Source organism: Taudactylus pleione, unplaced genomic scaffold (assembly GCF_031769625.1).
Source record: "Taudactylus pleione unplaced genomic scaffold, aTauple2 ptg000967l, whole genome shotgun sequence".
NCBI lineage: Eukaryota > Metazoa > Chordata > Amphibia > Anura > Myobatrachidae > Taudactylus > Taudactylus pleione.
This window is the reverse complement of record NW_028285368.1, coordinates 7,287,501-7,310,000: the sequence shown is the minus strand read 5'-3', so window position 1 is coordinate 7,310,000 and position 22,500 is coordinate 7,287,501. Positions and strand designations below refer to the sequence as shown.

Here is a 22,500-nt window from a genome sequence, read left to right as displayed (position 1 = left end):
AAGGCAGTATAAAATTACCTACAGCTCCTGGTATTCCCAGGTGGTCTCCCATCCAAGTACTAACCTGGTCCAACACTGCATAGCTTCCAAGATCAGACGAGATTGGGCATGTCCAGTGTGGTTTGGCTGTAGGTGCTCAAATACTTTAACTTTAGACCTCTTTTACTTCTTAACTCAAGTAAATTCATTGATAAGTTTAAAAATGAAATGTAAAATGTAACAGAAAAGAATGTTAAGGCAGTATAAAATTACCTACAGCTCCTGGTATTCCCAGGTGGTCTCCCATCCAAGTACTAACCTGGTCCAACACTGCATAGCTTCCAAGATCAGACGAGATTGGGCATGTCCAGTGTGGTTTGGCTGTAGGTGCTCAAATACATTAACTTTAGACCTCTTTTACTTCTTTACTCAAGTAAATTCATTGATAAGTTGAAAAAATTAAATGTAAAATGTAATAGAAAAGAATGTTATGGCTGCATAAAAATACCTACAGCATCTGGTATTCCCAGGTGGTCTCCCATCCAAGTACTAACCAGGCCCAACACTGCATAGTTTCCAAGATCAGACGAGATTGGGCATGTCCAGTGTGGTTTGGCTGTAGGTGCTCAAATACATTAACTTTAGACCTCTTTTACTTCTTTACTCAAGTAAATTCATTGATAAGTTGAAAAAATTAAATGTAAAATGTAATAGAAAAGAATGTTATGGCTGCATAAAAATACCTACAGCATCTGGTATTCCCAGGTGGTTTCCCATCCAAGAACTAACCAGGGCCAACACTGCATAGCTTCCAAGATCAGACGAGATTGGGCATGTCCAGTGTGGTTTGGCTGTACGTGCTCAAAAGCATTAAATTTAAACTTCTATTACTTCTTAGCTCAAGTAAATGCATTGATAAGTTGAAAAAATTAAATGTAAAATGTAATAGAAAAGAATGTTTTGGCAGTATAAAATTACCACCAGCACCTGGTATTCACAGGTGGTCTCCCATCCAAGTACAAACCAGGCCCAACACTGCATAGCTTCCAAGATCAGACAAGATTGGGCATGTCCAGTGTGGTTTGGCTGTAGGTGCTCAAAAACGTTAACTTTAGAACTCTTTTACTTCTTAACTCAAGTAAATTCATTGATAAGTTTAAAAATGAAATGTAAAATGTAACAGAAAAGAATGTTAAGGCAGTATAAAATTACCTACAGCTCCTGTTATTCCCAGGTGGTATCCCATCCAAGTACTAACCAGGCCCAACACTGCATAGTTTCCAAGATCAGACGAGATTGGGCATGTCCAGAGTAGTTTGGCTGTAGGTGCTAAAAAGCATTAAATTTAGACTTCTATTACTTCTTAACTCAAGTAAATTCATTGATAAGTTGAAAAAATTAAATGTAAAATGTAATAGAAAAGAATGTTATGGCAGTTTAAAATTACCTACAGCACCTGGTATTCCCAGGTGGTCTCCCAACCAAGTACTAACCAGGCCCAACACTGCATAGTTTCCAAGATCAGACGAGATTGGGCATGTCCAGTGTGGTTTGGCTGTAGGTGCTCAAATACATTAACTTTAGACCTCTTTTACTTCTTTACTCAAGTAAATTCATTGATAAGTTGAAAAAATTAAATGTAAAATGTAATAGAAAAGAATGTTATGGCAGTATAAAATTACCTACAGCACCTGGTATTCCCAGGTGGTCTCCCATCGAAGTACTAACCAGGCCCAACACTGCATAACTTCCAAGATAAAATGAGATTGGGCATGTCCAGTGTGGTTTGGCTGTAGGTGCTCAAAAACATTAACTTTAGTACTCTTTTACTTCTTAACTCAAGTAAATTCATTGATAAGTTTAAAAATGAAATGTAAAATGTAACAGAAAAGAATGTTAAGGCAGTATAAAATTACCTACAGCTCCTGGTATTCCCAGGTGGTCTCCCATCCAAGTACTAACCTGGTCCAACACTGCATAGCTTCCAAGATAAGACGAGATTGGGCATGTCCAGTGTGGTTTGGCTGTAGGCACTCAAAAACTTTAACTTTAGACCTCTTTTACTTCTTAACTCAAGTAAATTCATTGATAAGTTGAAAAAATTAAATGTAAAATGTAATAGAAAAGAATGTTATGTCAGTATAACATTACCTACAGCATCTGGTATTCCCAGGTGTTCTCCCATCCAAGTACTAACCTGGTCCAACACTGCATAGCTTCCAAGATCAGACGAGATTGGGCATGTCCAGTGTGGTTTGGCTGTATGTGCACAAAAACATCAACTTTAGAACTCTTTTACTTCTTAACTCAAGTAAATTCATTGATAAGTTGAAAAAATTTAATGTAAAATGTAATAGAAGAGAATGTTATGGCTGTATAAAATTACCTACAGCACCTGGTATTCCCAGGTGGTCTCCCATCCAAGTACTAACCAGGCCCAACACTGCATAGTTTCCAAGATCAGACGAGATTGGGCATGTCCAGTGTGGTTTGGCTGTAGGTGCTCAAATACATTAACTTTAGACCTCTTTTACTTCTTTACTCAAGTAAATTCATTGATAAGTTGAAAAAATTAAATGTAAAATGTAATAGAAAAGAATGTTATGGCTGCATAAAAATACCTACAGCATCTGGTATTCCCAGGTGGTTTCCCATCCAAGAACTAACCAGGGCCAACACTGCATAGCTTCCAAGATCAGACGAGATTGGGCATGTCCAGTGTGGTTTGGCTGTACGTGCTCAAAAGCATTAAATTTAAACTTCTATTACTTCTTAGCTCAAGTAAATGCATTGATAAGTTGAAAAAATTAAATGTAAAATGTAATAGTAAAGAATGTTTTGGCAGTATAAAATTACCACCAGCACCTAGTATTCACAGGTGGTCTCCCATCCAAGTACTTACCAGGCCCAACACTGCATAGCTTCCAAGATCAGACAAGATTGGGCATGTCCAGTGTGGTTTGGCTGTAGGTGCTCAAAAATGTTAACTTTAGAACTCTTTTACTTCTTAACTCAAGTAAATTCATTGATAAGTTTAAAAATGAAATGTAAAATGTAACAGAAAAGAATGTTAAGGCAGTATAAAATTACCTACAGCTCCTGTTATTCCCAGGTGGTATCCCATCCAAGTACTAACCAGGCCCAACACTGCATAGTTTCCAAGATCAGACGAGATTGGGCATGTCCAGTGTAGTTTGGCTGTAGGTGCTAAAAAGCATTAAATTTAGACTTCTATTACTTCTTAACTCAAGTAAATTCATTGATAAGTTGAAAAAATTAAATGTAAAATGTAATAGAAAAGAATGTTATGGCAGTTTAAAATTACCTACAGCACCTGGTATTCCCAGGTGGTCTCCCAACCAAGTACTAACCAGGCCCAACACTGCATAGTTTCCAAGATCAGACGAGATTGGGCATGTCCAGTGTGGTTTGGCTGTAGGTGCTCAAATACATTAACTTTAGACCTCTTTTACTTCTTTACTCAAGTAAATTCATTGATAAGTTGAAAAAATTAAATGTAAAATGTAATAGAAAAGATTGTTATGGCAGTATAAAATTACCTACAGCACCTGGTATTCCCAGGTGGTCTCCCATCGAAGTACTAACCTGGTCCAACACTGCATAGCTTCCAAGATAAGACGAGATTGGGCATGTCCAGTGTGGTTTGGCTGTAGGCACTCAAAAACTTTAACTTTAGACCTCTTTTACTTCTTAACTCAAGTAAATTCATTGATAAGTTGAAAAAATTAAATGTAAAATGTAATAGAAAAGAATGTTATGTCAGTATAACATTACCTACAGCATCTGGTATTCCCAGGTGTTCTCCCATCCAAGTACTAACCTGGTCCAACACTGCATAGCTTCCAAGATCAGACGAGATTGGGCATGTCCAGTGTGGTTTGGCTGTATGTGCACAAAAACATCAACTTTAGAACTCTTTTACTTCTTAACTCAAGTAAATTCATTGATAAGTTGAAAAAATTTAATGTAAAATGTAATAGAAGAGAATTTTATGGCTGTATAAAATTACCTACAGCACCTGGTATTCCCAGGTGGTCTCCCATCCAAGTACTAACCAGGCCCAACACTGCATAGTTTCCAAGATCAGACGAGATTGGGCATGTCCAGTGTGGTTTGGCTGTAGGTGCTCAAATACATTAACTTTAGACCTCTTTTACTTCTTTACTCAAGTAAATTCATTGATAAGTTGAAAAAATTAAATGTAAAATGTAATAGAAAAGAATGTTATGGCTGCATAAAAATACCTACAGCATCTGGTATTCCCAGGTGGTTTCCCATCCAAGAACTAACCAGGGCCAACACTGCATAGCTTCCAAGATCAGACGAGATTGGGCATGTCCAGTGTGGTTTGGCTGTACGTGCTCAAAAGCATTAAATTTAAACTTCTATTACTTCTTAGCTCAAGTAAATGCATTGATAAGTTGAAAAAATTAAATGTAAAATGTAATAGAAAAGAATGTTTTGGCAGTATAAAATTACCACCAGCACCTGGTATTCACAGGTGGTCTCCCATCCAAGTACTAACCAGGCCCAACACTGCATAGCTTCCAAGATCAGACAAGATTGGGCATGTCCAGTGTGGTTTGGCTGTAGGTGCTCAAAAACATTAACTTTAGAACTCTTTTACGTCTTAACTCAAGTAAATTCATTGATAAGTTTAAAAATGAAATGTAAAATGTAACAGAAAAGAATGTTAAGGCAGTATAAAATTACCTACAGCTCCTGTTATTCCCAGGTGGTATCCCATCCAAGTACTAACCAGGCCCAACACTGCATAGCTTCCAAGATCAGACAGGATTGGGCATGTCCAGTGTGGTTTGGCTGTATGTGCTCAAAAACATTAACTTTAGACCTGTTTTACTTCTTAACTCAAGAAATTCATTGATAAGTTGAAAAAATTAAATGTAAAATGTAATAGAAAAGATTTTTATGGCTGTATAAAATTACCTGCAGAACCTAGTATTCCCAGGTGGTCTCCCATCCAAGTACTAACCAGGCCCTACACTGCATAGATTCCAAGATCAGACAAGATTGGGCATGTCCAGTGTGGTTTGGCAGTAGGTGCTTAAAAATATTAACTTTAGACCTCTATTTCTTCTTAACTCAAGTAAAATCATTGATAAGTTGAAAAAATGAAATGTAAAATGTAATAGAAAAGAATGTTATGGCAGTATAAAATTGCCTACAGCACCTGGAAATCCCAGGTGGTCTCCAATCCAAGAACTAACCAGAACCAACACTGCATAGCTTCCAAGAACAGAAGAGATTGGGTGTGTCCAGTGTGGTTTGGCTGTAGGTGCTTAAAAACATTAACTTTAGACGTCTATTACTTCTTAACTAGAGTAAATTCATTGATAAGTTGAAAAAATTAAATGTAAAATGTAATAGAAAAGAATGTTATGGCATTATAAAATTACCTACAGCACCTGGTATTCCCAGCTGGTCTCCCATCCAAGTACTAACCAGGCCCAACACTGCATAGATTCCAAGATCAGATGAGATTGGGCATGTCCAGTTTGGTTTGGCTGTATGTGCTCAAAATCATTAACTTTAGACCTGTTTTACTTCTTAACTCCAGAAATTCATTGATAAGTTGAAAAAATTAAATGTAAAATGTAATAGAAAAGAATGTTATGGCAGTATAAAATTACCTACAGCACCTGGTATTCCCAGGTGGTCTCCCTTCCAAGTACTAACCAGGCCCAACACTGCATAGCGTCCAAGACCAGACGAGATTGGGCATGTCCAGTGTGGTTATGCTGTAGGTGCTCTAAAACATTAACTTTAGACCTCTATTACTTCTTAACTAGAGTAAATTCATTGATAAGTTGAAAAAATTAAATGTAAAATGTAAAAGAAAAGAATGTTATGGCAGTATAACATTACCTACAGCACCTGGTATTCCCAGGTGGTCTCCCATCCAAGAACTAACCAGGCCCAACACTGCATAGCTTCCATGATCTGTCGGGATTGGGCATGTCCAGTGTGGTTTGGCTGTAGTTGCTCAAAAACATTAACTTTAGACCAGTTTTACTTCTTATCTCAAGTAAATTCATTGACAAGTTGAAAAAATTAAATGTAAAATGTAATAGAAAATAATTTTATGGCTGTATAAAATTATCTGCAGCACCTGGTATTCCAAGGTGGTCTCCCATCCAAGTACTAACCAGGCCCAACACTGCATAGTTTCCAAGATCAGACAAGATTGGGCATGTCCAGTGTGGTTTGGCTGTAGGCGCTCAAAAATATTAACTTTAGACATCTATTACTTCTTAAGTCAAGTAAAATCATTGATAAGTTGAAAAAATTAAATGTAAAATAATATAGAAAAGAATGTTATGGCAGTACAAAATTACCTACAGCACCTGGTATTCCCAGGTGGTCTCCAATACAAGTTCTAACCAGGCCCAACACTGCATAGCTTCCAAGGTAAGAGGAGATTGGGCATGTCCTGTGTGGTTTGGTTGTAGGTGCTCAAACCTTTAACTTTAGACCTTTGTTACTTCTTAACTCAAGTAAATTCATTGATAAGTTGAAAAAATTAAATGTAAAATGTAATAGAAAAGAATTTTATGGCTGTATAAAATTATCTGCAGCACCTGGTATTCCCAGGTGGTCTCCCATCCAAGTACTAACCAGGCCCACCACTGCATAGCTTCCAAGATCAGAAAAGATTGGGTGTGCCCAGTGTGGTTTGGCTGTAGGTGCTCAAAAACATTAACTTTAGAACTCTATTACTTCTTATCTAGAGTAAATTCATTGATAATTTGAAAAAATTAAATGTAAAATGTAATAGAAAAGAATGTTATGGCAGTATAAAATTACCTACAGCACCTGGAAATCCCAGGTGGTCTCCCATCCAAGTACTAACCAGGACCAACACTGCATAGCTTCCAAGATCAGATGAGATTGGGCATGTCCAGTGTGGTTTGGCTGTAAGTTCTCAAAAATATTAACTTTAGACCTCTATTACTTCTTAACTCAAGTAAATTCATTGATAAGTTGAAAAAATGAAATGTAAAATGTAATAGAAAAGAATTTTATGGCAGTATAAAATTACCTACAGCACCTAGTATTCCCAGGTGGTCTCCCATCCAAGTACTAACCAGGCCAAACACTGCATAGCATCCAAGACCAGACGAGATTGGGCATGTCCAGTGTGGTTTGGCTATAGGTGCTCAAAAACATTAACTTTAGAACTGTTTTACTTCTTAACTCAAGTAAATTCATTGATAAGTTAAAAAAATTTAATGTAAAATGTAATAGAAAAGAATGTTATGGCTGTATAAAATTACCTACTGCAGCTGGTATTCCCAGGTGGTCTCCCATCCAAGAACTAACCAGGCCCAACAGTGCATAGCTTCCAAGATCAGACAAGATTGGGCAAGTCCAGTGTGGTTTGGCTGTAGGTGCTCAAAATCATTAACTTTTTTAAATCTATTACTTCTTAACTCAAGTAAATTCATTGATAAGTTGAAAAAATTAAATGTAAAAGGTAATAGAAAAGAATTTTATGGCTGTATAAAATTACCTACAGCACGAGGTATTCCCAGGTGGCCTCCCATCCAAGTACTAACCAGGACCACCAGTGCATAGCTTCCAAGATCAGAAGAGATTGGGTGTGTCCAGTGTGGTTTGGCTGTAGGTGCTCAAAAACATTAACTTTAGACCTCTATTACTTCTTAGCTAGAGTAAATTCATTGATAAGTTGAAAAAATGAAATGTAAAAGGTAATAGAAAAAAATGTTATGGCAGTATAAAATTACCTACAGCACCTGGTATTCCCAGGTGGTGTCTCATCCAAGTAATAACCAGGCCCAACACTGCATAGCGTCCAAGACCTGACGAGATTTGGCATGTCCAGTGTGGTTTGGCTATAGGTGCTCAAATACATTAACTTAAGACCTCTATTATTTCTTAACTCAAGTAAATTCATTGATAAGTTGAAAAAATTTAATGTAAAATGTAATAGAAAAGAATATTATGGCTGTATAAAATTACCTACAGCAGCTGGAATTCCCAGGTGGTCTCCCATCCAAGTACTAACCTGGCCCAACACTGCATAGCCTCCAAGATCAGAAGAGATTGGGCATGTCCAGTTTGGTTTGGCTGTATGTGCTCAAAAACATTATCTTTAGACCTGTTTTACTTCTTAACTCAAGAAAATTCATTGATAAGTTGAAAAAATTAAATGTAAAATGTAATAGAAAAGAATTTTATGGCTGTATAAAATTACCTGCAGCACCTAGTATTCCCAGGTGGTCTCCCATCCAAGTACTAACCAGGCCCAACACTGCATAGATTCCAAGATCAGACAAGATTGGGCATGTCCAGTGTGGTTTGGCAGTAGGTGCTCAAAAATATTAACTTTAGACCTCTATTTCTTCTTAACTCAAGTAAAATTATTGATAAGTTGAAAAAATGAAATGTAAAATGTAATAGAAAAGAATGTTATGGCAGTATAAAATTACCTACAGCACCTGGAAATCACAGGTGGTCTCCCATCCAAGAACTAACCAGAACCAACACTGCATAGCTTCAAAGAACAGAAAAGATTGGGTGTGTCCAGTGTTGTTTGGCTGTAGGTGCTCAAAAACATTAACTTTAGACCTCTATTACTTCTTAACTAGAGTAAATTCATTGATAAGTTGAAAAAATTAAATGTAAAATGTAATAGAAAAGAATGTTATGGCATTATAAAATTACCTACAGCACCTGGTATTCCCAGCTGGTCTCCCATCCAAGTACTAACCAGGCCCAACACTGCATAGATTCCAAGATCAGATGAGATTGGGCATGTCCAGTTTGGTTTGGCTGTATGTGCTCAAAATCATTAACTTTAGACCTGTTTTACTTCTTAACTCCAGAAATTCATTGATAAGTTGAAAAAATTAAATGTAAAATGTAATAGAAAAGAATGTTATGGCATTATAAAATTACCTACAGCACCTGGTATTCCCAGCTGGTCTCCCATCCAAGTACTAACCAGGACCACCAGTGCATAGCTTCCAAGATCAGAAGAGATTGGGTGTGTCCAGTGTGGTTTGGCTGTAGGTGCTCAAAAACATTAACTTTAGACCACTATTACTTCTTAACTAGAGTAAATTCATTGATAAGTTGAAAAAATGAAATGTAAAAGGTAATAGAAAAGAATGTTATGGCAGTATAAAATTACCTACAGCACCTGGTATTCCCAGGTGGTCTCTCATCCAAGTACTAACCAGGCCCAACACTGCATAGCGTCCAAGACCTGACGAGATTTGGCATGTCCAGTGTGGTTTGGCTATAGGTGCTCAAATACATTAACTTAAGACCTCTATTATTTCTTAACTGAAGTAAATTCATTGATAAGTTGAAAAAATGAAATGTAAAATGTAATAGAAAAGAATGTTATGGCCGTATAAAATTACCTACAGCACCTGGTATTCCCAGGTGGTCTCCCATCCAAGTACTAACCAGGACCAACACTGCATAGCTTCCAAGATTTGACGAGATTGGGCATATCCAGTGTGGTTTGGCTGTAGGTGCTCAAATACATTAACTTTAGAACTCTTTTATTTCTTAACTCAAGTAAATTCATTGATAATTTGAAAAAATTTAATGTAAAATGTAATAGAAAAGAATATTATGGCTGTATAAAATTACCTACAGCAGCTGGAATTCCCAGGTGGTCTCCCATCCAAGTACTAACCAGGCCCAACACTGCATAGATTCCAAGATCAGACAAGATTGGGCATGTCCAGTGTGGTTTGGCAGTAGCTGCTCAAAAATATTAACTTTAGACCTCTATTTTTTCTTAACTCAAGTAAAATCATTGATAAGTTGAAAAAATTTAATGTCAAATGTAATAGAAAAGAATATTATGGCTGTATAAAATTGCCTACAGCACCTGGAAATCCCAGGTGGTCTCCCATCCAAGAACTAACCTGAAACAACACTGCATAGCTTCCAAGAACAGAAGAGATTGGGTGTGTCCAGTGTGGTTTAGCTGTAGGTGCTCAAAAACATTAACTTTAGACCTCTATTACTTCTTAACTAGAGTAAATTCATTGATAAGTTGAAAAAATTAAATGTAAAATGTAATAGAAAAGAATGTTATGGCATTATAAAATTACCTACAGCACCTGGTATTCCCAGCTGGTCTACCATCCAAGTACTAACCAGGCCCAACACTGCATAGATTCCAAGATCAGATGAGATTGGGCATGTCCAGTTTGGTTTGGCTGTATGTTCTCAAAATCATTAACTTTAGACCTGTTTTACTTCTTAACTCCAGAAATTCATTGATAAATTGAAAAAATGAAATGTAAAATGTAATAGAAAAGAATGTTATGGCAGTATAAAATTACCTACAGCACCTGGTATTCCCAGGTGGTCTCCCATCCAAGTACTAACCAGGCTCAACACTGCATAGCGTCCAAGACCAGATGAGATTGGGCATGTCCAGTGTGGCTTGGCTATAGGTGCTCAAATACATTAACTTAAGACCTTTATTATTTCTTAACTGAAGTAAATTCATTGATAAGTTGAATTAATGAAAAGTAAAATGTAATAGAAAAGAATGTTATGGCAGTATAAAATTACCTACAGCACCTGGTATTCCCAGGTGGTCTCCCATCACAGTACTAACCAGGCCCAACACTGCATATCTTCCAAGATCAGAAGAGATTGGGCATGTCCAGTGTGGTTTGGCTGTAGGTCCTCAAAAACATTAACTTTAGAACTCTTTTACTTCTTAACTCAATGTAAATTCATTGATAAGTTGAAAAAATTTAATGTAAAATGTAATAGAAAACAATGTTATGGCTGTATAAAATTACCTACTGCAGCTGGTATCCCCAGGTGGTCTCCCATCAAAGTACTAACCAGGCCCAACACTGCATAGCTTCCAAGATCAGAAGAGATTGGGCATGTCCAGTTTGGTTTGGCTGTATGTGCTCAAAAACATTATCTTTAGACCTGTTTTACTTCTTAACTCAAGAAAATTCATTGATAAGTTGAAAAAATTAAATGTAAAATGTAATAGAAAAGAATTTTATGGCTGTATAAAATTACCTGCAGCACCTAGTATTCCCAGGTGGTCTCCCATCCAAGTACTAACCAGGCCCAACACTGCATAGATTCCAAGATCAGACAAGATTGGGCATGTCCAGTGTGGTTTGGCAGTAAGTGCTCAAAAATATTAACTTTAGACCTCTATTTCTTCTTAACTCAAGTAAAATTATTGATAAGTTGAAAAAATGAAATGTAAAATGTAATAGAAAAGAATGTTATGGCAGTATAAAATTACCTACAGCACCTGGAAATCACAGGTGGTCTCCCATCCAAGAACTAACCAGAACCAACACTGCATAGCTTCCAAGAACAGAAAAGATTGGGTGTGTCCAGTGTGGTTTGGCTGTAGGTGCTCAAAAACATTAACTTTAGACCTCTATTACTTCTTAACTAGAGTAAATTCATTGATAAGTTGAAAAAATTAAATGTAAAATGTAATAGAAAAGAATGTTATGGCATTATAAAATTACCTACAGCACCTGGTATTCCCAGCTGGTCTCCCATCCAAGTACTAACCAGGCCCAACACTGCATAGATTCCAAGATCAGATGAGATTGGGCATGTCCAGTTTGGTTTGGCTGTATGTGCTCAAAATCATTAACTTTAGACCTGTTTTACTTCTTAACTCCAGAAATTCATTGATAAGTTGAAAAAATTAAATGTAAAATGTAATAGAAAAGAATGTTATGGCATTATAAAATTACCTACAGCACCTGGTATTCCCAGCTGGTCTCCCATCCAAGTACTAACCAGGACCACCAGTGCATAGCTTCCAAGATCAGAAGAGATTGGGTGTGTCCAGTGTGGTTTGGCTGTAGGTGCTCAAAAACATTAACTTTAGACCACTATTACTTCTTAACTAGAGTAAATTCATTGATAAGTTGAAAAAATGAAATGTAAAAGGTAATAGAAAAGAATGTTATGGCAGTATAAAATTACCTACAGCACCTGGTATTCCCAGGTGGTCTCTCATCCAAGTACTAACCAGGCCCAACACTGCATAGCGTCCAAGACCTGACGAGATTTGGCATGTCCAGTGTGGTTTGGCTATAGGTGCTCAAATACATTAACTTAAGACCTCTATTATTTCTTAACTGAAGTAAATTCATTGATAAGTTGAAAAAATGAAATGTAAAATGTAATAGAAAAGAATGTTATGGCCGTATAAAATTACCTACAGCACCTGGTATTCCCAGGTGGTCTCCCATCCAAGTACTAACCAGGACCAACACTGCATAGCTTCCAAGATTTGACGAGATTGGGCATATCCAGTGTGGTTTGGCTGTAGGTGCTCAAATACATTAACTTTAGAACTCTTTTATTTCTTAACTCAAGTAAATTCATTGATAATTTGAAAAAATTTAATGTAAAATGTAATAGAAAAGAATATTATGGCTGTATAAAATTACCTACAGCAGCTGGAATTCCCAGGTGGTCTCCCATCCAAGTACTAACCAGGCCCAACACTGCATAGATTCCAAGATCAGACAAGATTGGGCATGTCCAGTGTGGTTTGGCAGTAGCTGCTCAAAAATATTAACTTTAGACCTCTATTTTTTCTTAAATCAAGTAAAATCATTGATAAGTTGAAAAAATTTAATGTCAAATGTAATAGAAAAGAATATTATGGCTGTATAAAATTGCCTACAGCACCTGGAAATCCCAGGTGGTCTCCCATCCAAGAACTAACCTGAACCAACACTGCATAGCTTCCAAGAACAGAAGAGATTGGGTGTGTCCAGTGTGGTTTAGCTGTAGGTGCTCAAAAACATTAACTTTAGACCTCTATTACTTCTTAACTAGAGTAAATTCATTGATAAGTTGAAAAAATTAAATGTAAAATGTAATAGAAAAGAATGTTATGGCATTATAAAATTACCTACAGCACCTGGTATTCCCAGCTGGTCTACCATCCAAGTACTAACCAGGCCCAACACTGCATAGATTCCAAGATCAGATGAGATTGGGCATGTCCAGTTTGGTTTGGCTGTATGTTCTCAAAATCATTAACTTTAGACCTGTTTTACTTCTTAACTCCAGAAATTCATTGATAAATTGAAAAAATGAAATGTAAAATGTAATAGAAAAGAATGTTATGGCAGTATAAAATTACCTACAGCACCTGGTATTCCCAGGTGGTCTCCCATCCAAGTACTAACCAGGCTCAACACTGCATAGCGTCCAAGACCAGATGAGATTGGGCATGTCCAGTGTGGCTTGGCTATAGGTGCTCAAATACATTAACTTAAGACCTTTATTATTTCTTAACTGAAGTAAATTCATTGATAAGTTGAATTAATGAAAAGTAAAATGTAATAGAAAAGAATGTTATGGCAGTATAAAATTACCTACAGCACCTGGTATTCCCAGGTGGTCTCCCATCACAGTACTAACCAGGCCCAACACTGCATATCTTCCAAGATCAGAAGAGATTGGGCATGTCCAGTGTGGTTTGGCTGTAGGTCCTCAAAAACATTAACTTTAGAACTCTTTTACTTCTTAACTCAATGTAAATTCATTGATAAGTTGAAAAAATTTAATGTAAAATGTAATAGAAAACAATGTTATGGCTGTATAAAATTACCTACTGCAGCTGGTATCCCCAGGTGGTCTCCCATCAAAGTACTAACCAGGCCCAACACTGCATAGCTTCCAAGATCAGAAGAGATTGGGCATGTCCAGTTTGGTTTGGCTGTATGTGCTCAAAAATGTTAACTTTAGACCTCTATTACTTCTTAACTCAAGTAAAATCATTAATAAGTTGAAAAAATGAAATGTAAAATGTAATAGAAAAGAATGTTATGGCTGTATAAATTTACCTACAGCACCTGGTATTCCCAGGTGGTCTCCAATCCAAGAACTAACCAGGCCCAACACTGCATACCTTCCAAGATCAGACGGGATTGGGCATGTCCAGTGTGGTTTGGCTGTAGGTGCTCAAAAACATTAACTTTAGAACTGTTTTACTTCTTAACTCAAGTAAATTCATTGATAAGTTGAAAAAATTAAATGTAAAATAATATAGAAAAGAATGTTATGGCAGTACAAAATTACCTACAGCACCTGGTATTCCCAGGTGGTCCCCAATACAAGTTCTAACCATGCCCAACACTGCATAGTTTCCAAGATCAGTCAAGATTGGGCATGTCCAGTGTGGTTTGGCTGTAGGTGCTCAAAAATATTAACTTTAGACCTCTATTACTTCTTAAGTCAAGTAAAATCATTGATAAGTTGAAAAAATTAAATGTAAAATAATATAGAAAAGAATGTTATGGCAGTTCAAAATTACCTACAGCACCTGGTATTCCCAGGTGGTCCCCAATACAAGTTCTAACCAGGCCCAACACTGCATAGCTTCCAAGATAAGAGGAGATTGGGCATGTCCAGTGTGGTTTGGCTGTAGGTGCTCAAAACATTAACTTTAGACCTTTGTTACTTCTTAACTCAAGTAAATTCATTGATAAGTTGAAAAAATGAAATGTAAAAGGTAATAGAAAAGAATTTTATGGCTGTATAAAGTTATCTGCAGCACCTGGCATTCCCAGGTGGTCTCCCATCTAAGTACTAACCAGGCCCAACACTGCATAGCTTGCAAGATCAGATGAGATTGGGCATGCCCAGTATGGTTTGGCTGTAGGTGATCAAAAATATTAACTTTAGACCTCTATTACTTCTTAACTCAAGTAAATTCATTGATAAGTTGAAAAAATTAAATGTAAAAGGTAATAGAAAAGAATGTTATGGCAGTATAAAATTACCTACAGCACCTGGTATTCCCAGGTGGTCTCTCATCCAAGTACTAACCAGGCCCAACACTGCATAGCGTCCAAGACCTGACGAGATTTGGCATGTCCAGTGTGGTTTGGCTATAGGTGCTCAAATACATTAACTTAAGACCTCTATTATTTCTTAACTGAAGTAAATTCATTGATAAGTTGAAAAAATGAAATGTAAAATGTAATAGAAAAGAATGTTATGGCCGTATAAAATTACCTACAGCACCTGGTATTCCCAGGTGGTCTCCCATCCAAGTACTAACCAGGACCAACACTGCATAGCTTCCAAGATTTGACGAGATTGGGCATATCCAGTGTGGTTTGGCTGTAGGTGCTCAAATACATTAACTTTAGAACTCTTTTATTTCTTAACTCAAGTAAATTCATTGATAATTTGAAAAAATTTAATGTAAAATGTAATAGAAAAGAATATTATGGCTGTATAAAATTACCTACAGCAGCTGGAATTCCCAGGTGGTCTCCCATCCAAGTACTAACCAGGCCCAACACTGCATAGATTCCAAGATCAGACAAGATTGGGCATGTCCAGTGTGGTTTGGCAGTAGCTGCTCAAAAATATTAACTTTAGACCTCTATTTTTTCTTAACTCAAGTAAAATCATTGATAAGTTGAAAAAATTTAATGTCAAATGTAATAGAAAAGAATATTATGGCTGTATAAAATTGCCTACAGCACCTGGAAATCCCAGGTGGTCTCCCATCCAAGAACTAACCTGAACCAACACTGCATAGCTTCCAAGAACAGAAGAGATTGGGTGTGTCCAGTGTGGTTTAGCTGTAGGTGCTCAAAAACATTAACTTTAGACCTCTATTACTTCTTAACTAGAGTAAATTCATTGATAAGTTGAAAAAATTAAATGTAAAATGTAATAGAAAAGAATGTTATGGCATTATAAAATTACCTACAGCACCTGGTATTCCCAGCTGGTCTACCATCCAAGTACTAACCAGGCCCAACACTGCATAGATTCCAAGATCAGATGAGATTGGGCATGTCCAGTTTGGTTTGGCTGTATGTTCTCAAAATCATTAACTTTAGACCTGTTTTACTTCTTAACTCCAGAAATTCATTGATAAATTGAAAAAATGAAATGTAAAATGTAATAGAAAAGAATGTTATGGCAGTATAAAATTACCTACAGCACCTGGTATTCCCAGGTGGTCTCCCATCCAAGTACTAACCAGGCTCAACACTGCATAGCGTCCAAGACCAGATGAGATTGGGCATGTCCAGTGTGGCTTGGCTATAGGTGCTCAAATACATTAACTTAAGACCTTTATTATTTCTTAACTGAAGTAAATTCATTGATAAGTTGAATTAATGAAAAGTAAAATGTAATAGAAAAGAATGTTATGGCAGTATAAAATTACCTACAGCACCTGGTATTCCCAGGTGGTCTCCCATCACAGTACTAACCAGGCCCAACACTGCATATCTTCCAAGATCAGAAGAGATTGGGCATGTCCAGTGTGGTTTGGCTGTAGGTCCTCAAAAACATTAACTTTAGAACTCTTTTACTTCTTAACTCAATGTAAATTCATTGATAAGTTGAAAAAATTTAATGTAAAATGTAATAGAAAACAATGTTATGGCTGTATAAAATTACCTACTGCAGCTGGTATCCCCAGGTGGTCTCCCATCAAAGTACTAACCAGGCCCAACACTGCATAGCTTCCAAGATCAGAAGAGATTGGGCATGTCCAGTTTGGTTTGGCTGTATGTGCTCAAAAACATTATCTTTAGACCTGTTTTACTTCTTAACTCAAGAAAATTCATTGATAAGTTGAAAAAATTAAATGTAAAATGTAATAGAAAAGAATTTTATGGCTGTATAAAATTACCTGCAGCACCTAGTATTCCCAGGTGGTCTCCCATCCAAGTACTAACCAGGCCCAACACTGCATAGATTCCAAGATCAGACAAGATTGGGCATGTCCAGTGTGGTTTGGCAGTAGGTGCTCAAAAATATTAACTTTAGACCTCTATTTCTTCTTAACTCAAGTAAAATTATTGATAAGTTGAAAAAATGAAATGTAAAATGTAATAGAAAAGAATGTTATGGCAGTATAAAATTACCTACAGCACCTGGAAATCACAGGTGGTCTCCCATCCAAGAACTAACCAGAACCAACACTGCATAGCTTCCAAGAACAGAAAAGATTGGGTGTGTCCAGTGTGGTTTGGCTGTAGGTGCTCAAAAACATTAACTTTAGACCTCTATTACTTCTTAACTAGAGTAAATTCATTGATAAGTTGAAAAAATTAAATGTAAAATGTAATAGAAAAGAATGTTATGGCATTATAAAATTACCTACAGCACCTGGTATTCCCAGCTGGTCTCCCATCCAAGTACTAACCAGGCCCAACACTGCATAGATTCCAAGATCAGATGAGATTGGGCATGTCCAGTTTGGTTTGGCTGTATGTGCTCAAAATCATTAACTTTAGACCTGTTTTACTTCTTAACTCCAGAAATTCATTGATAAGTTGAAAAAATTAAATGTAAAATGTAATAGAAAAGAATGTTATGGCATTATAAAATTACCTACAGCACCTGGTATTCCCAGCTGGTCTCCCATCCAAGTACTAACCAGGACCACCAGTGCATAGCTTCCAAGATCAGAAGAGATTGGGTGTGTCCAGTGTGGTTTGGCTGTAGGTGCTCAAAAACATTAACTTTAGACCACTATTACTTCTTAACTAGAGTAAATTCATTGATAAGTTGAAAAAATGAAATGTAAAAGGTAATAGAAAAGAATGTTATGGCAGTATAAAATTACCTACAGCACCTGGTATTCCCAGGTGGTCTCTCATCCAAGTACTAACCAGGCCCAACACTGCATAGCGTCCAAGACCTGACGAGATTTGGCATGTCCAGTGTGGTTTGGCTATAGGTGCTCAAATACATTAACTTAAGACCTCTATTATTTCTTAACTGAAGTAAATTCATTGATAAGTTGAAAAAATGAAATGTAAAATGTAATAGAAAAGAATGTTATGGCCGTATAAAATTACCTACAGCACCTGGTATTCCCAGGTGGTCTCCCATCCAAGTACTAACCAGGACCAACACTGCATAGCTTCCAAGATTTGACGAGATTGGGCATATCCAGTGTGGTTTGGCTGTAGGTGCTCAAATACATTAACTTTAGAACTCTTTTATTTCTTAACTCAAGTAAATTCATTGATAATTTGAAAAAATTTAATGTAAAATGTAATAGAAAAGAATATTATGGCTGTATAAAATTACCTACAGCAGCTGGAATTCCCAGGTGGTCTCCCATCCAAGTACTAACCAGGCCCAACACTGCATAGATTCCAAGATCAGACAAGATTGGGCATGTCCAGTGTGGTTTGGCAGTAGCTGCTCAAAAATATTAACTTTAGACCTCTATTTTTTCTTAACTCAAGTAAAATCATTGATAAGTTGAAAAAATTTAATGTCAAATGTAATAGAAAAGAATATTATGGCTGTATAAAATTGCCTACAGCACCTGGAAATCCCAGGTGGTCTCCCATCCAAGAACTAACCTGAACCAACACTGCATAGCTTCCAAGAACAGAAGAGATTGGGTGTGTCCAGTGTGGTTTAGCTGTAGGTGCTCAAAAACATTAACTTTAGACCTCTATTACTTCTTAACTAGAGTAAATTCATTGATAAGTTGAAAAAATTAAATGTAAAATGTAATAGAAAAGAATGTTATGGCATTATAAAATTAGCTACAGCACCTGGTATTCCCAGCTGGTCTACCATCCAAGTACTAACCAGGCCCAACACTGCATAGATTCCAAGATCAGATGAGATTGGGCATGTCCAGTTTGGTTTGGCTGTATGTTCTCAAAATCATTAACTTTAGACCTGTTTTACTTCTTAACTCCAGAAATTCATTGATAAATTGAAAAAATGAAATGTAAAATGTAATAGAAAAGAATGTTATGGCAGTATAAAATTACCTACAGCACCTGGTATTCCCAGGTGGTCTCCCATCCAAGTACTAACCAGGCTCAACACTGCATAGCGTCCAAGACCAGATGAGATTGGGCATGTCCAGTGTGGCTTGGCTATAGGTGCTCAAATACATTAACTTAAGACCTTTATTATTTCTTAACTGAAGTAAATTCATTGATAAGTTGAATTAATGAAAAGTAAAATGTAATAGAAAAGAATGTTATGGCAGTATAAAATTACCTACAGCACCTGGTATTCCCAGGTGGTCTCCCATCACAGTACTAACCAGGCCCAACACTGCATATCTTCCAAGATCAGAAGAGATTGGGCATGTCCAGTGTGGTTTGGCTGTAGGTCCTCAAAAACATTAACTTTAGAACTCTTTTACTTCTTAACTCAATGTAAATTCATTGATAAGTTGAAAAAATTTAATGTAAAATGTAATAGAAAACAATGTTATGGCTGTATAAAATTACCTACTGCAGCTGGTATCCCCAGGTGGTCTCCCATCAAAGTACTAACCAGGCCCAACACTGCATAGCTTCCAAGATCAGAAGAGATTGGGCATGTCCAGTTTGGTTTGGCTGTATGTGCTCAAAAATGTTAACTTTAGACCTCTATTACTTCTTAACTCAAGTAAAATCATTAATAAGTTGAAAAAATGAAATGTAAAATGTAATAGAAAAGAATGTTATGGCTGTATAAATTTACCTACAGCACCTGGTATTCCCAGGTGGTCTCCAATCCAAGAACTAACCAGGCCCAACACTGCATACCTTCCAAGATCAGACGGGATTGGGCATGTCCAGTGTGGTTTGGCTGTAGGTGCTCAAAAACATTAACTTTAGAACTGTTTTACTTCTTAACTCAAGTAAATTCATTGATAAGTTGAAAAAATTAAATGTAAAATAATATAGAAAAGAATGTTATGGCAGTACAAAATTACCTACAGCACCTGGTATTCCCAGGTGGTCCCCAATACAAGTTCTAACCATGCCCAACACTGCATAGTTTCCAAGATCAGTCAAGATTGGGCATGTCCAGTGTGGTTTGGCTGTAGGTGCTCAAAAATATTAACTTTAGACCTCTATTACTTCTTAAGTCAAGTAAAATCATTGATAAGTTGAAAAAATTAAATGTAAAATAATATAGAAAAGAATGTTATGGCAGTTCAAAATTACCTACAGCACCTGGTATTCCCAGGTGGTCCCCAATACAAGTTCTAACCAGGCCCAACACTGCATAGCTTCCAAGATAAGAGGAGATTGGGCATGTCCAGTGTGGTTTGGCTGTAGGTGCTCAAAACATTAACTTTAGACCTTTGTTACTTCTTAACTCAAGTAAATTCATTGATAAGTTGAAAAAATGAAATGTAAAAGGTAATAGAAAAGAATTTTATGGCTGTATAAAGTTATCTGCAGCACCTGGCATTCCCAGGTGGTCTCCCATCTAAGTACTAACCAGGCCCAACACTGCATAGCTTGCAAGATCAGATGAGATTGGGCATGCCCAGTATGGTTTGGCTGTAGGTGATCAAAAATATTAACTTTAGACCTCTATTACTTCTTAACTCAAGTAAATTCATTGATAAGTTGAAAAAATTAAATGTAAAAGGTAATAGAAAAGAATGTTATGGCAGTATAAAATTACCTACAGCACATGGTATTCCCAGGTGGTCTCCCATCCAAGTACTAACCAGGCCCAACACTGCATAGCATCCAAGACCAAATGAGATTGGGCATGTCCAGTGTGGTTTGGCTAGAGGTGCTCAAATACATTAACTTTAGACCTCTATTATTTCTTAACTCAAGTAAATTCATTGATAAGTTGAAAAAATGAATTGTAAAATGTAATAGAAAAGAATGTTATGGCAGTATAAAATTACCTACAGTACCGGGTATTCCCAGGTGGTTTCCCATCCAAGTACTAACCAGGACCAACACTGCATAGCTTCCAAGATCAGATGAGATTGGGCATGTCCAGTTTGGTTTGGCTGTATGTGCACAAAACCATTAACTTTACACCTGTTTTACTTCTTAACTCAAGTAAAATCATTGATAAGTTGAAAAAATTAGATGTAAAATAATATAGAAAAGAATGTTATGGCAGTATAAAATTACCTACAGCACCTGGTATTCCCAGGTGGTCTCCAATACAAGTTCTAACTAGGCCAACACTGCGTAGCTTCCAAGATAAGAGGAGATTGGGCATATCCAGTGTGGTTTGGCTGTAGCTGCTCAAAACATTAACTTTAGACCTTTGTTACTTCTTAACTCAATTAAATTCATTGAAAAGTTGAAAAAATTTAATGTAAAATGTAATAGAAAAGAATGTTATGGCAGTATAAAATTACCTACAGTACCTGGAATTCCCAGGTGGTCTCCCATCCAAGTACTAACCAGGGCCAACACTGCATAGCTTCCAAGATCAGCTGAGATTGGGCATGTCTAGTGTGGTTTGGCTGTAGGTGCTCAAACACATTAACTTTAGACCTCTATTACTTCTTAACTAGAGTAAATTTATTGATAAGTTGAAAAAATTAAATGTAAAATGTAATAGAAAAGAATGTTATGGCATTATAAAATTACCTACAGCTCCTGGTATTCCCAGCAGGTCTCCCATCCAAGTACTAACCAGGCCCAACACTGCATAGATTCCAAGATCAGACGAGATTGGGCATGTCCAGTTTGGTTTGGCTGTATGTGCTCAAAATCTTTAACTTTAGACCTGTTTTACTTCTTAACTCAAGAAATTCATTGATAAGTTGAAAAAATTAAATGTAAAATGTAATAGAAAAGAATTTTATGGCAGTATAAAATTACCTACAGCACCTGGTATTCCCAAGTGGTCTCCCATCCAAGTACTAACCAGGCCCAACACTGCATAGCTTCCAAGATCAGAAGAGATTGGGTGTGTCCAGTGTGATTTGGCTGTAGATGTTCAAAAACATTAACTTTAGACCTCAATTACTTCTTAACTAGAATAAATTCATTGATAAGTTGAAAAAATGAAATGTAAAAGGTAATAGAAAAGAATGTTATGGCAGTATAAAATTACCTACAGCACCTGGTATTCCCAGGTGGTCTCCCATCCAAGTACTAACCAGGCCCAACACTGCATAGCGTCCAAGACCAGACGAGATTGGGCATGTCCAGTGTGGCTTGGCTATAGGTTCTCAAATACATTAACTTAAGACCTCTATTATTTCTTAACTGAAGAAAATTCATTGATAAGTTGAAAAAATGAAATGTAAAATGTAATAGAAAAGAATGTTATGGCAGTATAAAATTACCTACAGCACCTGGTATTCCCAGGTGGTCTCCCATCATAGTACTAACCAGGCCCAACACTGCATAGCTTTCAAGATCAGACAAGATTGGGCAAGTCCAGTGTGGTTTGGCAGTAGGTGCTCAAAAATATTATCTTTAGACCTCTATTACTTCTTAACTCAAGTAAAATCATAGATAAGTTGAAAAAATGAAATGTAAAATGTAATAGAAAAGAATGTTATGGTAGTATAAAATTACCTACAGCACCTGGAAATCCCAGGTGGTCTCCCATCCAAGTACTAACCAGGACCAGCACTGCATAGCTTCCAAGATCAGACGAGATTGGGCAAGTCCAGTGAAGTTTGGCTGTAGGTGCTCAAATGCGTTAACTTTAGACCTCTATTACTTCTTAAGTCAAGTAAATTCATTG

The 22,500-nt window shown here is 36.7% G+C and overlaps 5 non-coding genes and 84 pseudogenes across 5 annotated transcripts; all 89 read right to left on the bottom strand.

Annotated features, from left to right (window-relative positions):
* Positions 1–15: 15 nt before the first annotated feature.
* On the bottom strand, positions 16–134 carry LOC148462057 (5S ribosomal RNA; annotated as a pseudogene).
* A 115-nt stretch (positions 135–249) lies between these two features.
* LOC148462056 (5S ribosomal RNA) lies at positions 250–368 on the bottom strand (annotated as a pseudogene).
* A 116-nt stretch (positions 369–484) lies between these two features.
* Positions 485–603, bottom strand: LOC148462055 (5S ribosomal RNA; annotated as a pseudogene).
* A 116-nt stretch (positions 604–719) lies between these two features.
* On the bottom strand, positions 720–838 carry LOC148462054 (5S ribosomal RNA; annotated as a pseudogene).
* A 116-nt stretch (positions 839–954) lies between these two features.
* On the bottom strand, positions 955–1,073 carry LOC148462053 (5S ribosomal RNA; annotated as a pseudogene).
* A 115-nt stretch (positions 1,074–1,188) lies between these two features.
* Positions 1,189–1,307, bottom strand: LOC148462052 (5S ribosomal RNA; annotated as a pseudogene).
* Positions 1,308–1,423: 116 nt separating this feature from the next.
* LOC148462051 (5S ribosomal RNA) lies at positions 1,424–1,542 on the bottom strand. Its single transcript, XR_015873432.1, has one exon. It is a non-coding gene; the product is annotated as a 5S ribosomal RNA (ribosomal RNA).
* Positions 1,543–1,658: 116 nt separating this feature from the next.
* Positions 1,659–1,777, bottom strand: LOC148462050 (5S ribosomal RNA; annotated as a pseudogene).
* Positions 1,778–1,892: 115 nt separating this feature from the next.
* On the bottom strand, positions 1,893–2,011 carry LOC148462049 (5S ribosomal RNA; annotated as a pseudogene).
* A 116-nt stretch (positions 2,012–2,127) lies between these two features.
* Positions 2,128–2,246, bottom strand: LOC148462048 (5S ribosomal RNA; annotated as a pseudogene).
* A 116-nt stretch (positions 2,247–2,362) lies between these two features.
* LOC148462047 (5S ribosomal RNA) lies at positions 2,363–2,481 on the bottom strand. The gene has a single exon (XR_015874428.1). It is a non-coding gene; the product is annotated as a 5S ribosomal RNA (ribosomal RNA).
* A 116-nt stretch (positions 2,482–2,597) lies between these two features.
* On the bottom strand, positions 2,598–2,716 carry LOC148462046 (5S ribosomal RNA; annotated as a pseudogene).
* A 116-nt stretch (positions 2,717–2,832) lies between these two features.
* On the bottom strand, positions 2,833–2,951 carry LOC148462045 (5S ribosomal RNA; annotated as a pseudogene).
* A 115-nt stretch (positions 2,952–3,066) lies between these two features.
* On the bottom strand, positions 3,067–3,185 carry LOC148462044 (5S ribosomal RNA; annotated as a pseudogene).
* A 116-nt stretch (positions 3,186–3,301) lies between these two features.
* LOC148462043 (5S ribosomal RNA) lies at positions 3,302–3,420 on the bottom strand. The gene has a single exon (XR_015873431.1). It is a non-coding gene; the product is annotated as a 5S ribosomal RNA (ribosomal RNA).
* A 116-nt stretch (positions 3,421–3,536) lies between these two features.
* LOC148462042 (5S ribosomal RNA) lies at positions 3,537–3,655 on the bottom strand (annotated as a pseudogene).
* Positions 3,656–3,771: 116 nt separating this feature from the next.
* On the bottom strand, positions 3,772–3,890 carry LOC148462041 (5S ribosomal RNA; annotated as a pseudogene).
* Positions 3,891–4,006: 116 nt separating this feature from the next.
* LOC148462040 (5S ribosomal RNA) lies at positions 4,007–4,125 on the bottom strand. The gene has a single exon (XR_015874427.1). It is a non-coding gene; the product is annotated as a 5S ribosomal RNA (ribosomal RNA).
* A 116-nt stretch (positions 4,126–4,241) lies between these two features.
* On the bottom strand, positions 4,242–4,360 carry LOC148462039 (5S ribosomal RNA; annotated as a pseudogene).
* A 116-nt stretch (positions 4,361–4,476) lies between these two features.
* Positions 4,477–4,595, bottom strand: LOC148462038 (5S ribosomal RNA; annotated as a pseudogene).
* Positions 4,596–4,710: 115 nt separating this feature from the next.
* LOC148462037 (5S ribosomal RNA) lies at positions 4,711–4,829 on the bottom strand (annotated as a pseudogene).
* A 115-nt stretch (positions 4,830–4,944) lies between these two features.
* Positions 4,945–5,063, bottom strand: LOC148462036 (5S ribosomal RNA; annotated as a pseudogene).
* Positions 5,064–5,414: 351 nt separating this feature from the next.
* LOC148462035 (5S ribosomal RNA) lies at positions 5,415–5,533 on the bottom strand (annotated as a pseudogene).
* A 115-nt stretch (positions 5,534–5,648) lies between these two features.
* LOC148462034 (5S ribosomal RNA) lies at positions 5,649–5,767 on the bottom strand (annotated as a pseudogene).
* A 116-nt stretch (positions 5,768–5,883) lies between these two features.
* Positions 5,884–6,002, bottom strand: LOC148462033 (5S ribosomal RNA; annotated as a pseudogene).
* Positions 6,003–6,118: 116 nt separating this feature from the next.
* LOC148462032 (5S ribosomal RNA) lies at positions 6,119–6,237 on the bottom strand (annotated as a pseudogene).
* Positions 6,238–6,587: 350 nt separating this feature from the next.
* On the bottom strand, positions 6,588–6,706 carry LOC148462031 (5S ribosomal RNA; annotated as a pseudogene).
* A 116-nt stretch (positions 6,707–6,822) lies between these two features.
* Positions 6,823–6,941, bottom strand: LOC148462030 (5S ribosomal RNA; annotated as a pseudogene).
* Positions 6,942–7,057: 116 nt separating this feature from the next.
* Positions 7,058–7,176, bottom strand: LOC148462029 (5S ribosomal RNA; annotated as a pseudogene).
* Positions 7,177–7,292: 116 nt separating this feature from the next.
* LOC148462028 (5S ribosomal RNA) lies at positions 7,293–7,411 on the bottom strand (annotated as a pseudogene).
* Positions 7,412–7,528: 117 nt separating this feature from the next.
* On the bottom strand, positions 7,529–7,647 carry LOC148462027 (5S ribosomal RNA; annotated as a pseudogene).
* A 116-nt stretch (positions 7,648–7,763) lies between these two features.
* Positions 7,764–7,882, bottom strand: LOC148462026 (5S ribosomal RNA; annotated as a pseudogene).
* Positions 7,883–7,998: 116 nt separating this feature from the next.
* LOC148462025 (5S ribosomal RNA) lies at positions 7,999–8,117 on the bottom strand (annotated as a pseudogene).
* Positions 8,118–8,233: 116 nt separating this feature from the next.
* On the bottom strand, positions 8,234–8,352 carry LOC148462024 (5S ribosomal RNA; annotated as a pseudogene).
* A 351-nt stretch (positions 8,353–8,703) lies between these two features.
* LOC148462023 (5S ribosomal RNA) lies at positions 8,704–8,822 on the bottom strand (annotated as a pseudogene).
* A 115-nt stretch (positions 8,823–8,937) lies between these two features.
* On the bottom strand, positions 8,938–9,056 carry LOC148462022 (5S ribosomal RNA; annotated as a pseudogene).
* Positions 9,057–9,172: 116 nt separating this feature from the next.
* LOC148462021 (5S ribosomal RNA) lies at positions 9,173–9,291 on the bottom strand (annotated as a pseudogene).
* A 116-nt stretch (positions 9,292–9,407) lies between these two features.
* Positions 9,408–9,526, bottom strand: LOC148462020 (5S ribosomal RNA; annotated as a pseudogene).
* A 116-nt stretch (positions 9,527–9,642) lies between these two features.
* On the bottom strand, positions 9,643–9,761 carry LOC148462019 (5S ribosomal RNA; annotated as a pseudogene).
* A 351-nt stretch (positions 9,762–10,112) lies between these two features.
* LOC148462018 (5S ribosomal RNA) lies at positions 10,113–10,231 on the bottom strand (annotated as a pseudogene).
* Positions 10,232–10,346: 115 nt separating this feature from the next.
* On the bottom strand, positions 10,347–10,465 carry LOC148462017 (5S ribosomal RNA; annotated as a pseudogene).
* A 116-nt stretch (positions 10,466–10,581) lies between these two features.
* LOC148462016 (5S ribosomal RNA) lies at positions 10,582–10,700 on the bottom strand (annotated as a pseudogene).
* Positions 10,701–10,817: 117 nt separating this feature from the next.
* On the bottom strand, positions 10,818–10,936 carry LOC148462015 (5S ribosomal RNA; annotated as a pseudogene).
* Positions 10,937–11,052: 116 nt separating this feature from the next.
* On the bottom strand, positions 11,053–11,171 carry LOC148462014 (5S ribosomal RNA; annotated as a pseudogene).
* Positions 11,172–11,287: 116 nt separating this feature from the next.
* LOC148462013 (5S ribosomal RNA) lies at positions 11,288–11,406 on the bottom strand (annotated as a pseudogene).
* Positions 11,407–11,522: 116 nt separating this feature from the next.
* LOC148462012 (5S ribosomal RNA) lies at positions 11,523–11,641 on the bottom strand (annotated as a pseudogene).
* Positions 11,642–11,756: 115 nt separating this feature from the next.
* Positions 11,757–11,875, bottom strand: LOC148462011 (5S ribosomal RNA; annotated as a pseudogene).
* A 116-nt stretch (positions 11,876–11,991) lies between these two features.
* LOC148462010 (5S ribosomal RNA) lies at positions 11,992–12,110 on the bottom strand (annotated as a pseudogene).
* Positions 12,111–12,226: 116 nt separating this feature from the next.
* On the bottom strand, positions 12,227–12,345 carry LOC148462009 (5S ribosomal RNA; annotated as a pseudogene).
* A 116-nt stretch (positions 12,346–12,461) lies between these two features.
* Positions 12,462–12,580, bottom strand: LOC148462008 (5S ribosomal RNA; annotated as a pseudogene).
* A 116-nt stretch (positions 12,581–12,696) lies between these two features.
* On the bottom strand, positions 12,697–12,815 carry LOC148462007 (5S ribosomal RNA; annotated as a pseudogene).
* A 116-nt stretch (positions 12,816–12,931) lies between these two features.
* Positions 12,932–13,050, bottom strand: LOC148462006 (5S ribosomal RNA; annotated as a pseudogene).
* Positions 13,051–13,165: 115 nt separating this feature from the next.
* On the bottom strand, positions 13,166–13,284 carry LOC148462005 (5S ribosomal RNA; annotated as a pseudogene).
* A 116-nt stretch (positions 13,285–13,400) lies between these two features.
* Positions 13,401–13,519, bottom strand: LOC148462004 (5S ribosomal RNA; annotated as a pseudogene).
* A 117-nt stretch (positions 13,520–13,636) lies between these two features.
* LOC148462003 (5S ribosomal RNA) lies at positions 13,637–13,755 on the bottom strand (annotated as a pseudogene).
* Positions 13,756–13,871: 116 nt separating this feature from the next.
* LOC148462002 (5S ribosomal RNA) lies at positions 13,872–13,990 on the bottom strand (annotated as a pseudogene).
* Positions 13,991–14,341: 351 nt separating this feature from the next.
* LOC148462001 (5S ribosomal RNA) lies at positions 14,342–14,460 on the bottom strand (annotated as a pseudogene).
* Positions 14,461–14,575: 115 nt separating this feature from the next.
* On the bottom strand, positions 14,576–14,694 carry LOC148462000 (5S ribosomal RNA; annotated as a pseudogene).
* Positions 14,695–14,810: 116 nt separating this feature from the next.
* LOC148461999 (5S ribosomal RNA) lies at positions 14,811–14,929 on the bottom strand (annotated as a pseudogene).
* A 116-nt stretch (positions 14,930–15,045) lies between these two features.
* On the bottom strand, positions 15,046–15,164 carry LOC148461998 (5S ribosomal RNA; annotated as a pseudogene).
* A 116-nt stretch (positions 15,165–15,280) lies between these two features.
* Positions 15,281–15,399, bottom strand: LOC148461997 (5S ribosomal RNA; annotated as a pseudogene).
* Positions 15,400–15,515: 116 nt separating this feature from the next.
* Positions 15,516–15,634, bottom strand: LOC148461996 (5S ribosomal RNA; annotated as a pseudogene).
* Positions 15,635–15,750: 116 nt separating this feature from the next.
* LOC148461995 (5S ribosomal RNA) lies at positions 15,751–15,869 on the bottom strand (annotated as a pseudogene).
* A 115-nt stretch (positions 15,870–15,984) lies between these two features.
* Positions 15,985–16,103, bottom strand: LOC148461994 (5S ribosomal RNA; annotated as a pseudogene).
* Positions 16,104–16,219: 116 nt separating this feature from the next.
* Positions 16,220–16,338, bottom strand: LOC148461993 (5S ribosomal RNA; annotated as a pseudogene).
* A 117-nt stretch (positions 16,339–16,455) lies between these two features.
* Positions 16,456–16,574, bottom strand: LOC148461992 (5S ribosomal RNA; annotated as a pseudogene).
* A 116-nt stretch (positions 16,575–16,690) lies between these two features.
* On the bottom strand, positions 16,691–16,809 carry LOC148461991 (5S ribosomal RNA; annotated as a pseudogene).
* Positions 16,810–16,925: 116 nt separating this feature from the next.
* Positions 16,926–17,044, bottom strand: LOC148461990 (5S ribosomal RNA; annotated as a pseudogene).
* A 116-nt stretch (positions 17,045–17,160) lies between these two features.
* Positions 17,161–17,279, bottom strand: LOC148461989 (5S ribosomal RNA; annotated as a pseudogene).
* Positions 17,280–17,394: 115 nt separating this feature from the next.
* On the bottom strand, positions 17,395–17,513 carry LOC148461988 (5S ribosomal RNA; annotated as a pseudogene).
* Positions 17,514–17,629: 116 nt separating this feature from the next.
* On the bottom strand, positions 17,630–17,748 carry LOC148461987 (5S ribosomal RNA; annotated as a pseudogene).
* Positions 17,749–17,864: 116 nt separating this feature from the next.
* On the bottom strand, positions 17,865–17,983 carry LOC148461986 (5S ribosomal RNA; annotated as a pseudogene).
* A 116-nt stretch (positions 17,984–18,099) lies between these two features.
* LOC148461985 (5S ribosomal RNA) lies at positions 18,100–18,218 on the bottom strand (annotated as a pseudogene).
* A 116-nt stretch (positions 18,219–18,334) lies between these two features.
* On the bottom strand, positions 18,335–18,453 carry LOC148461984 (5S ribosomal RNA; annotated as a pseudogene).
* A 116-nt stretch (positions 18,454–18,569) lies between these two features.
* Positions 18,570–18,688, bottom strand: LOC148461983 (5S ribosomal RNA; annotated as a pseudogene).
* Positions 18,689–18,803: 115 nt separating this feature from the next.
* On the bottom strand, positions 18,804–18,922 carry LOC148461982 (5S ribosomal RNA; annotated as a pseudogene).
* Positions 18,923–19,038: 116 nt separating this feature from the next.
* On the bottom strand, positions 19,039–19,157 carry LOC148461981 (5S ribosomal RNA; annotated as a pseudogene).
* A 117-nt stretch (positions 19,158–19,274) lies between these two features.
* Positions 19,275–19,393, bottom strand: LOC148461980 (5S ribosomal RNA; annotated as a pseudogene).
* A 116-nt stretch (positions 19,394–19,509) lies between these two features.
* LOC148461979 (5S ribosomal RNA) lies at positions 19,510–19,628 on the bottom strand (annotated as a pseudogene).
* Positions 19,629–19,979: 351 nt separating this feature from the next.
* LOC148461978 (5S ribosomal RNA) lies at positions 19,980–20,098 on the bottom strand (annotated as a pseudogene).
* Positions 20,099–20,213: 115 nt separating this feature from the next.
* On the bottom strand, positions 20,214–20,332 carry LOC148461977 (5S ribosomal RNA; annotated as a pseudogene).
* A 116-nt stretch (positions 20,333–20,448) lies between these two features.
* Positions 20,449–20,567, bottom strand: LOC148461976 (5S ribosomal RNA; annotated as a pseudogene).
* A 116-nt stretch (positions 20,568–20,683) lies between these two features.
* LOC148461975 (5S ribosomal RNA) lies at positions 20,684–20,802 on the bottom strand (annotated as a pseudogene).
* A 349-nt stretch (positions 20,803–21,151) lies between these two features.
* LOC148461974 (5S ribosomal RNA) lies at positions 21,152–21,270 on the bottom strand (annotated as a pseudogene).
* Positions 21,271–21,386: 116 nt separating this feature from the next.
* LOC148461973 (5S ribosomal RNA) lies at positions 21,387–21,505 on the bottom strand (annotated as a pseudogene).
* Positions 21,506–21,620: 115 nt separating this feature from the next.
* On the bottom strand, positions 21,621–21,739 carry LOC148461972 (5S ribosomal RNA). Its single transcript, XR_015874159.1, has one exon. It is a non-coding gene; the product is annotated as a 5S ribosomal RNA (ribosomal RNA).
* Positions 21,740–21,855: 116 nt separating this feature from the next.
* Positions 21,856–21,974, bottom strand: LOC148461971 (5S ribosomal RNA; annotated as a pseudogene).
* Positions 21,975–22,090: 116 nt separating this feature from the next.
* On the bottom strand, positions 22,091–22,209 carry LOC148461970 (5S ribosomal RNA; annotated as a pseudogene).
* A 116-nt stretch (positions 22,210–22,325) lies between these two features.
* LOC148461969 (5S ribosomal RNA) lies at positions 22,326–22,444 on the bottom strand (annotated as a pseudogene).
* Between the last annotated feature and the right edge of the window lie 56 nt (positions 22,445–22,500).